The sequence below is a fragment of the Lissotriton vulgaris genome, chromosome 11 (genome assembly GCF_964263255.1).
Source record: "Lissotriton vulgaris chromosome 11, aLisVul1.2, whole genome shotgun sequence".
NCBI classification, from domain to species: Eukaryota; Metazoa; Chordata; class Amphibia; order Caudata; family Salamandridae; genus Lissotriton; species Lissotriton vulgaris.
In genome coordinates, this window is record NC_141699.1 from 1,097,893,996 (window position 1) to 1,097,902,480 (window position 8,485).

An 8,485-nucleotide genomic window follows, 5' to 3' on the forward strand; every position below is an offset into this window, starting at 1 on the left:
GCCCGAAACCTCGGAATCTTCCCTAACTGGAGAGGAGGTATCAAGTGAGGATGGTCAGGATGATGCAACCGAGCCCTCGAGCCAAAGAGCGATACAGAATGCAGATGCAACTTATCCGGTTGCGAGACATTTTGACAAGGAGCACGCACGCAACAGAGAATTGTTGACCTTTTTCTGCTTGGACTCTGTCCCGGTGAATGTAAGGGGTGGAGACAGACTCCTGAAATTAAGGCGTTTGGAATCACGATATATAATCGATTTGCTAAGTAAAACGCCGGCCGGATTGAACATGCATGAGGACTTAGCTGTGCACCTGTGATGATTTGATTCTTATTGACTGTAACATTGCTTCATGTTTACTTACTGTGTCCATATGAAAGGATGAATGAACTTCTATCATGTAAATAATTTAATTCCATAAGGGTTGTGGCACGTTGTAGATATTATTATGGATTTATGCCCATCCAGGGCGATATAGCATAAAGAAATGAGAGGGACCTCAAACGTGGTGTTAATATGCCCACACAGGGCGCTATGATTTAGTTGATATTGTTGCATTATGTGGAAACATATTGAGATATTACTCATGGATGTTTGAATATATATGTATAACATATTGCGACCACTACTATTACAAGATGGCGACCGCCACTCTATGTTTGAATTATCCTTTGAGGTTAGTCCTATCTTTATGTTTATTACCCGTGCAACGCGGGAGTTTAAATACAATCTATTGTTTGTTATCAGCGTCTCATACCTGACGAAGGTGTCTACTAGTAATGAGTCTTACTGATATATATCATATATATATATATATATATATATATATATATATATATATATATATATATATATATATATATATATATATATATATATATATATATATATATATATATATATATATATATATATATATATATATATATTACCTACTGGCGGTCGCCAGTAGGTATATATAGTTAGGATTTTTTCCCTATGGGATTTCTGAAAATTCTATGCCTAATAACTTTTGCGTTCGTGGACGGAATTGGCTGAAATTTTCAGGAAAATGGCACATTTTGTTTCTGAGCAGACCTTGAAAATTTGGGGGGGTTTTGTGGAGGGGGGGCCGAGAAAAAAGGGGGGTCCCAAAACGCCTTTTTCCCATGTTAATTTCCATAGGGCGGTTGGACTCACTTTTAGCCCGAACGGCTGAATGGATTTTCACGAAACTTGGCAAAATTGTAGGGACTGTTAGCCCGATGTGCCTTTGCTAGGTCTCAATATATGTGCTTCAGTGGATTTTGAGAAATTAACGTTTAAATCAAGATATATATCTGTAACAGCGCTCCGGGCAGCGATCCGGTTCGCGAACCTTTCGCGTAACGGAACTTTGCGATGAGAAGCTGATTGGCCCTCCGGTGTCTGTCAACATTCTAAACAGTCCGGAGCGGCCGCCATCTTGTCTCTCGGTAGGATCGAGAGACAAGAGGAGGCCAAAACAAAGGGGGAAATTACCATAAGGGGGCATAGTAGATCCTCGTTGACCCCCTAGGTTTCATGTGGAGGTTTTAAAAGGGCCTAGGAGGGTCCAAAAAAAAAAATTTTTTTTTGCGTGGTAAGCGCCAAGTTCGCGAACCGGATAGCTTTCTGGGCAGCGAACTTTATGGATAAAAGAATGAAAGACTTTTCTAATACTGTATGTTAATTGTTTGTTGTTTTTCTTGTTTTTTTTTGTTTTCTTTATTTATTTATTTTTTTTATTATGATTGTGTTTCATACTTTATTAAATTTTCTAACATTTCATTGTCAGAAATGTCATAATTTATTATAGGGTGTAATTGTTTTTCATTTTGAAGCAAGTTGTCTACTGCTTCAACACATTGTAGAAGTTCGTGGTCTCTACTGTCATCCATAAAGTCATCAAGTTTGTCTTGGCTGCTCTCCTTCAGTTCAATCGAAAATGAAACTTGCTGCTCGCCTTCCATTTTGCCTGAAATTTGGATTAAAAAAATATATATTAGTAGAGATAGGGCACTGTTGGGATTAATTTTAGATAGGCAGTTTTTATCAGTGAATTTATCTTTTGGCAGTGTATAGTATGAGAGTGGAAATAGGACTAAAAAAAAGTGTATGTGATTTAACCAAGACACTACTACTACAGAGGGATAGTGTATATGTAGCAGAAAAAGTCTACTATATTAAGTCATAGTGCACAATATATTAAATTATAACTTACCTTCACAAAGAAGTTGAAGTTTTTTGAAGCTTTTGAAATAGGAGGTACAACAAGAAGTAGTAGTCAAAATGGCTGTGTTTCCTTCTCTCCCTTTATATATATACAGGTATATAACCAATCAAATGTCAGGTAATAAAAGTAGAAAATGAAAGTAACATTTTCATTGGTTGTCAATTCCAACAATTCAGATGTGTTTTGTGAAGTAATTTACCTCACGGTACTTGGAGAGGTCTACAGGCTAAATGGCTAAATGGAATTTCAATGAAATTTGTGAGAATGGAAGGGATTGTTATGTAGTATGAGCTAATCTATATTTGGTGAGAGTGTTTCTAGTCGTTATTCTGTAAATTACTTTCCCGCCTTTTTTTAGGACCGCTTTCCGGGAAGCTGCCCGGTTAGCGAACCTTAAGCGTCACGGGAGTCCACCATTTTGTGTTTCGTTCGCATTAAGATACAAGATGGAGGGCAAATAATGTTTAGAATGGGTAGAAGGGGTCATGGTAGACTTATCTTGACCCCCTAGGTTTTCTGAGCGTGGCTGAGGAGGCTTATATGTGCGGAAAAAAAATTTTTTTTAAAAAAATTCCGCGAGGTTAGCTTTCGGTTAGCGAACCGGGTAGCGCTCCGGGGAGCGAATTTTGTGGAAAATTAGTGAAAAAAGTTAGAGAAAAATAATAATTGTGAGTGATCAGATGTAGGGTAGCTCTGAGAAGAGCTTTTGGGTTTATGGTACATTTAGGTACTTATAAGTAGGTACCAATGCAGAGTCTTAAATTCAGAATGAAAATTCTGTTGCCCTCATCTGAGAAGTGAACTCCATCTCCTCTGTAGATATCTTGCATGTAGTAACGCAAGTTATTGTTGTACAGAGAGCCCATTCCATGGTCTCTCATGTAAGCTGAAACAGATTTGTTTACATGCTTCCTCGCTTTCTCAATTTGTGGACAAAATTGGTTGGACCACCTCCATTTCTGTCTTTGGCATATATTGGAATATACCAAGGCAGTTTGAGGAAAAAGTGCCATTAATTGCTCCAAGGTGTCCTTTAAAAGCATTTCCAGACCTACCCCTGTCAAAGTGCCCAAATCATTACCTCCACAGTGCACTATTAACAGGTCAGGTTTTGGCAAATGCATAAAGGTTTTCACCAATGGTATCAATTGGTGACATTTTAATCCTCTTTGGCCCAACCACTTAATTTCCACATCTTGTAAATTGAGGTTGTGTAAATTTCTGCTCTCAGCATACCTTTGAGCCCAGTGGATGTAACTATGTCCAACAATCCAGACGTTAAACATGGTGGAAGAAGGTTGTTCTGCAGTCAGATGAAGTGTGGTAATGAAAGGGCAGTTGAAACAGTAGGAGTTTCTAAAGAAAAAAAACTGTGGATTTACAATGCTAATGATTCATTAGCAGTGATTGGTGCATTTCCATTTCTGAAAACAGAAAGTTAGGGTGCATGGATGTGTTCTTTGAAAGATGTAATTTGAATGGTCAAGGAAGAAACATTTAATGAAAGATTGCACTGGATACGCAGGTGCACTGAGAGTTCAGAGTTCAATTGAAACATTGTTGTGTGAATTTGCAAACATGAGAGGTCTTCCAGGAGGTGGTTGCTATGGAAACAAGGCAGACAGGGCAGAGGGGGGAAGGGTTTTGATTTGAAAAAAGTGAGGGAAGAGGTATGATTGGCTAATATGAGAGATATGTGAAAAGAATATCTGTATTTCTGTGCTTTCAATAGCTGCAGCCTTTGGAGTGCATCCTTTTTCTTCTGCTGAAGACAATTTGGTGTATTTCTGAGACTGTTTTCAAAACTCAAAAAATATTTGCTAAGGTGAGAAAAGATTTATTTAATTTAGATAGAGAATAGTATGATTTAAGGAGAAAATGATGAAGAAAGCTGTGTTTTTAAAATGTGGTTTTGTCTCTAGTGATATACTAATAGAATTAGTTTCAAAGAGAAATTATAATTGCATATTTGGTGTAACATTCTGGCATGCAGTTACACAAGATATTGTAATACATGGAGGCCATTTCATGGTCTGTTATGTAAGCTGAAACAGATATGTTGCTTTTAAAAACGATTTAAGAAATCAATTACATTTCTAGATATGTACTGCTAGAGCTTCATAGGTTGTTTTGGGCCATATTTATAAGGTATTTGAGTGTCTAAGATGTTGTGTTCGCCTTTTAAAATGTAAAGTGTTCCTCATGGGACAAGTGTCTTGTAAATACGCTCCCACTTGTGCTTGGCAAATTTAGATTTTGATTATGGGAGTTACCTAGCCATGTTAATAGTGTCCCAAAAATGGTGCTAGGGCATTCCAGAAAACACTTTCATGTGTCTCAAGGACATTTTTAGTCATTTCTTCATGAATGCAGGTATACAATTGATTTATATGCTGTGTTTAAAAACGAATTTTGAAATGAATTAAATTTCAGGATATGTACTGTTAGAGCTTCATAGGTTGTTTGGGGTCATATTTAGAAGGCATTTTAGTGTCTTTGAAGTTATTTTTCCCTTTTTAAATGGAAAGCGTTCCTCATGGGGCCCTGAGCAGTTCTTAGCCATGTTATTTAATTGGAAGTGGATAACATGGCTAAGAGCATTTGCTGGAAAATGCATGAATATCGCTGATTTTTCTGCTATATTCATGCATTGTGGCCGTTTTTTTCACATTGCTTCATAGGTTGTTTGGGTTCATATTTAGAAGGCATTTTAGTGTCTTTGATGTTATTTTTCCCTTTTTAAATGGAAAGCGTTCCTCATGGTGCCCTGAGCAGTTCTTAGCCATGTTATTTAATAGGAAGTGGATAACATGGCTAAGAGCATTTGTTGGAAAATGCATGAATATCGCTGATTTTTCTGCTATATTCATGCATTGCGGCAGTTTTTTTTCACATTGCTTCATAGGTTGTTTGGGTTCATATTTAGAAGGCATTTTAGTGTCTTTGATGTTATTTTTCCCTTTTTAAATGGAAAGCGTTCCTCATGGTGCCCTGAGCAGTTCTTAGCCATGTTATTTAATTGGAAGTGGATAACATGGCTAAGAGCATTTGCTGGAAAATGCATGAATATCGCTGATTTTTCTGCTATATTCATGCATTGTGGCCGTTTTTTTCACATTGCTTCATAGGTTGTTTGGGTTCATATTTAGAAGGTATTTTAGTGTCTTTGATGTTATTTTTCCCTTTTTAAATGGAAAGCGTTCCTCATGGGGCCCTGAGCAGTTCTTAGCCATGTTATTTAATTGGAAGTGGATAACATGGCTAAGAGCATTTGCTGGAAAATGCATGAATATCGCTGATTTTTCTGCTATATTCATGCATTGTGGCCGTTTTTTTCACATTGCTTCATAGGTTGTTTGGGTTCATATTTAGAAGGTATTTTAGTGTCTTTGATGTTATTTTTCCCTTTTTAAATGGAAAGCGTTCCTCATGGGGCCCTGAGCAGTTCTTAGCCATGTTATTTAATTGGAAGTGGATAACATGGCTAAGAGCATTTGCTGGAAAATGCATGAATATCGCTGATTTTTCTGCTATATTCATGCATTGTGGCCGTTTTTTTCACATTGCTTCATAGGTTGTTTGGGTTCATATTTAGAAGGTATTTTAGTGTCTTTGATGTTATTTTTCCCTTTTTAAATGGAAAGCGTTCCTCATGGGGCCCTGAGCAGTTCTTAGCCATGTTATTTAATTGGAAGTGGATAACATGGCTAAGAGCATTTGCTGGAAAATGCATGAATATCGCTGATTTTTCTGCTATATTCATGCATTGTGGCCGTTTTTTTCACATTGCTTCATAGGTTGTTTGGGTTCATATTTAGAAGGTATTTTAGTGTCTTTGATGTTATTTTTCCCTTTTTAAATGGAAAGCGTTCCTCATGGGGCCCTGAGCAGTTCTTAGCCATGTTATTTAATAGGAAGTGGATAACATGGCTAAGAGCATTTGCTGGAAAATGCATGAATATCGCTGATTTTTCTGCTATATTCATGCATTGTGGCCGTTTTTTTCACATTGCTTCATAGGTTGTTTGGGTTCATATTTAGAAGGCATTTTAGTGTCTTTGATGTTATTTTTCCCTTTTTAAATGGAAAGCGTTCCTCATGGGGCCCTGAGCAGTTCTTAGCCATGTTATTTAATAGGAAGTGGATAACATGGCTAAGAGCATTTGTTGGAAAATGCATGAATATCGCTGATTTTTCTGCGTTATTCATGCATTGCAGGCCTTTTTTTATCACATTTGCAAGCATTTCTTAGCCATGTTATCCAATGGGAGGTGGATAACATGGCTAAGAGCATTTGCTTCAAAGGTTGTTTGGGGTTATATACCATTTTTGGGAAATTATTAACATGCCTATCTAACTCCCATAATCAAAATCTAAATTTGCCAACCGCAGGTGGGAGCGTATTTACAATAAATTTGCACCATGAAGAATGTAAAATAGCATACTAGATACTCAAATAACTTATAAATATGATCCAAAACATCTTATGAAGCACTAGTAGTGCATATTTCCAGAAATGTATTGGTTTTCATTTAATGATTTACTTCATTGGTAGGCCTTCACATGTTTTTTTACCTTGGTTTTTTTTCAGTGAAAATCTTATCTGCAACCATGTGTTGGCCTCACCTCAAATAAACAAAACAGGTGATGGACTGAATGTGGATCAATGACACACATTCACCCCAGTCCAAAGATCTGGGCCTAAACAAACCTTTAGATAGGCTACATCTTATCGTCATCCTGAATTAATGATTTAAAATATTAGGGAGTGATTTATGAGTGTTGTATGCCTGTTTTGTACCATTGAGTGTCATTTTTGTGATGCAGTGCTGGTGGAAAATATTTGCTATGTTAAATAATTAGTACAGCATTAAGTTTTAGATGACTGTTATTTATTTACTGTTTGGTAATAGTGGTTAATAACATTTTATATTATATTTTTTCACAGATTCAACTGCAGATTCTTTCATAGTTTGGAAAATGCCTTCCAGAAGTCGAATACGAAAGGCTAGAAAACGTCAAAGACAGCAGGATGATGTTTTATTGCAGCAGTCCTCTTCCCCAAATACTTGTCAAAACACCAAGAAAGGTCCGGGTAAGAGCACGAAATCATTCTTAAGAAATATTTGTAGTAAAAAAAATTTTGCTCAAAAAAATGTGTCTCTTAACAAAAAGAGAAGTAATTTAAATGGAAAGGAGAGACCCATCACAAATGTTACTGGTAGAGGAAGAGATAACTCTGTGCATGATAGTAGAAGGAAACAACAGTTTAGGGACATTCGACAACGAATGTTCCGTAATAGGATATTAGTTAATTTATTGAAAAATATTAAAAAGAAAGGCCAACAGAAAGCGGCATTTTATAGGAAGAAGAAAAATGTAGAGAAAATTATTGATCATGCTTTTGAAATCAAGCGAAAGTTGTTTATTTTGGTAATCAATAGAATTAGGAAACTAAGCAAGGTAATTTCTGATTTCAAAACAAAAAGTAGATGGAAGAGAGTAGTAAATCGTACTAACTTTTGTGAAGTTTTTTCTGGAGAATGGATGCATAGTTCAAGTTCTGAGGCATTTTTTAATGAGGAGACTTATTTTCAGGATAATGATTTGGTGCATGCAGTTGACATCAGTGGTCGAGCTTATGAAGTGAAGGATGGTTGTCCAGTTGAAAAAGAACTACTTGTGACAACAGAGACAGAAGAGGCGCTAAGTGATGAGGTTTTAGGAAGACGTCCTAAGGGTCCTGTGTACATTTGGAAGTGTAGTTCTATTTGCAGTGTGCGACAGGTTTCCATCAATTTGCTATGTGATTTTATACGGACATTTAATAAGAAAAGTTTGAAGCAGAAAATGAAGTTGTTGCAAGATTTAGATCCTTGCAGAGTGAGACAAATGACAGGTTTGCGTGGTCATTCACTGGCTTGTCTTTCCAGGAGAGTATGCCAGAGTGTTTTTCATCATTTCAGGATGCTAGCAGTGCATCATAATAAAGTGAGAAAATTAGTGAGAATGTTGTATTATGCTAAGAGTCCAGCAATTATGCTTAAACAGTTATGTGCTGCTCTTTTGCATGGTTCTGAAATAGATGTGAAGAATCTTTGTGAAGAAATTGAGTTTTGTTACTTTGGTAGTAAAGATGAGAATGTTCAAATTGACCCTGAAGTAGAGGGTAATGTGGAAGATAATGTACAGGTTTCCAGTACAGATAATTTTCAGAAGGAAATTGCCACGTTTCAGGTGAAATCAAGTGAG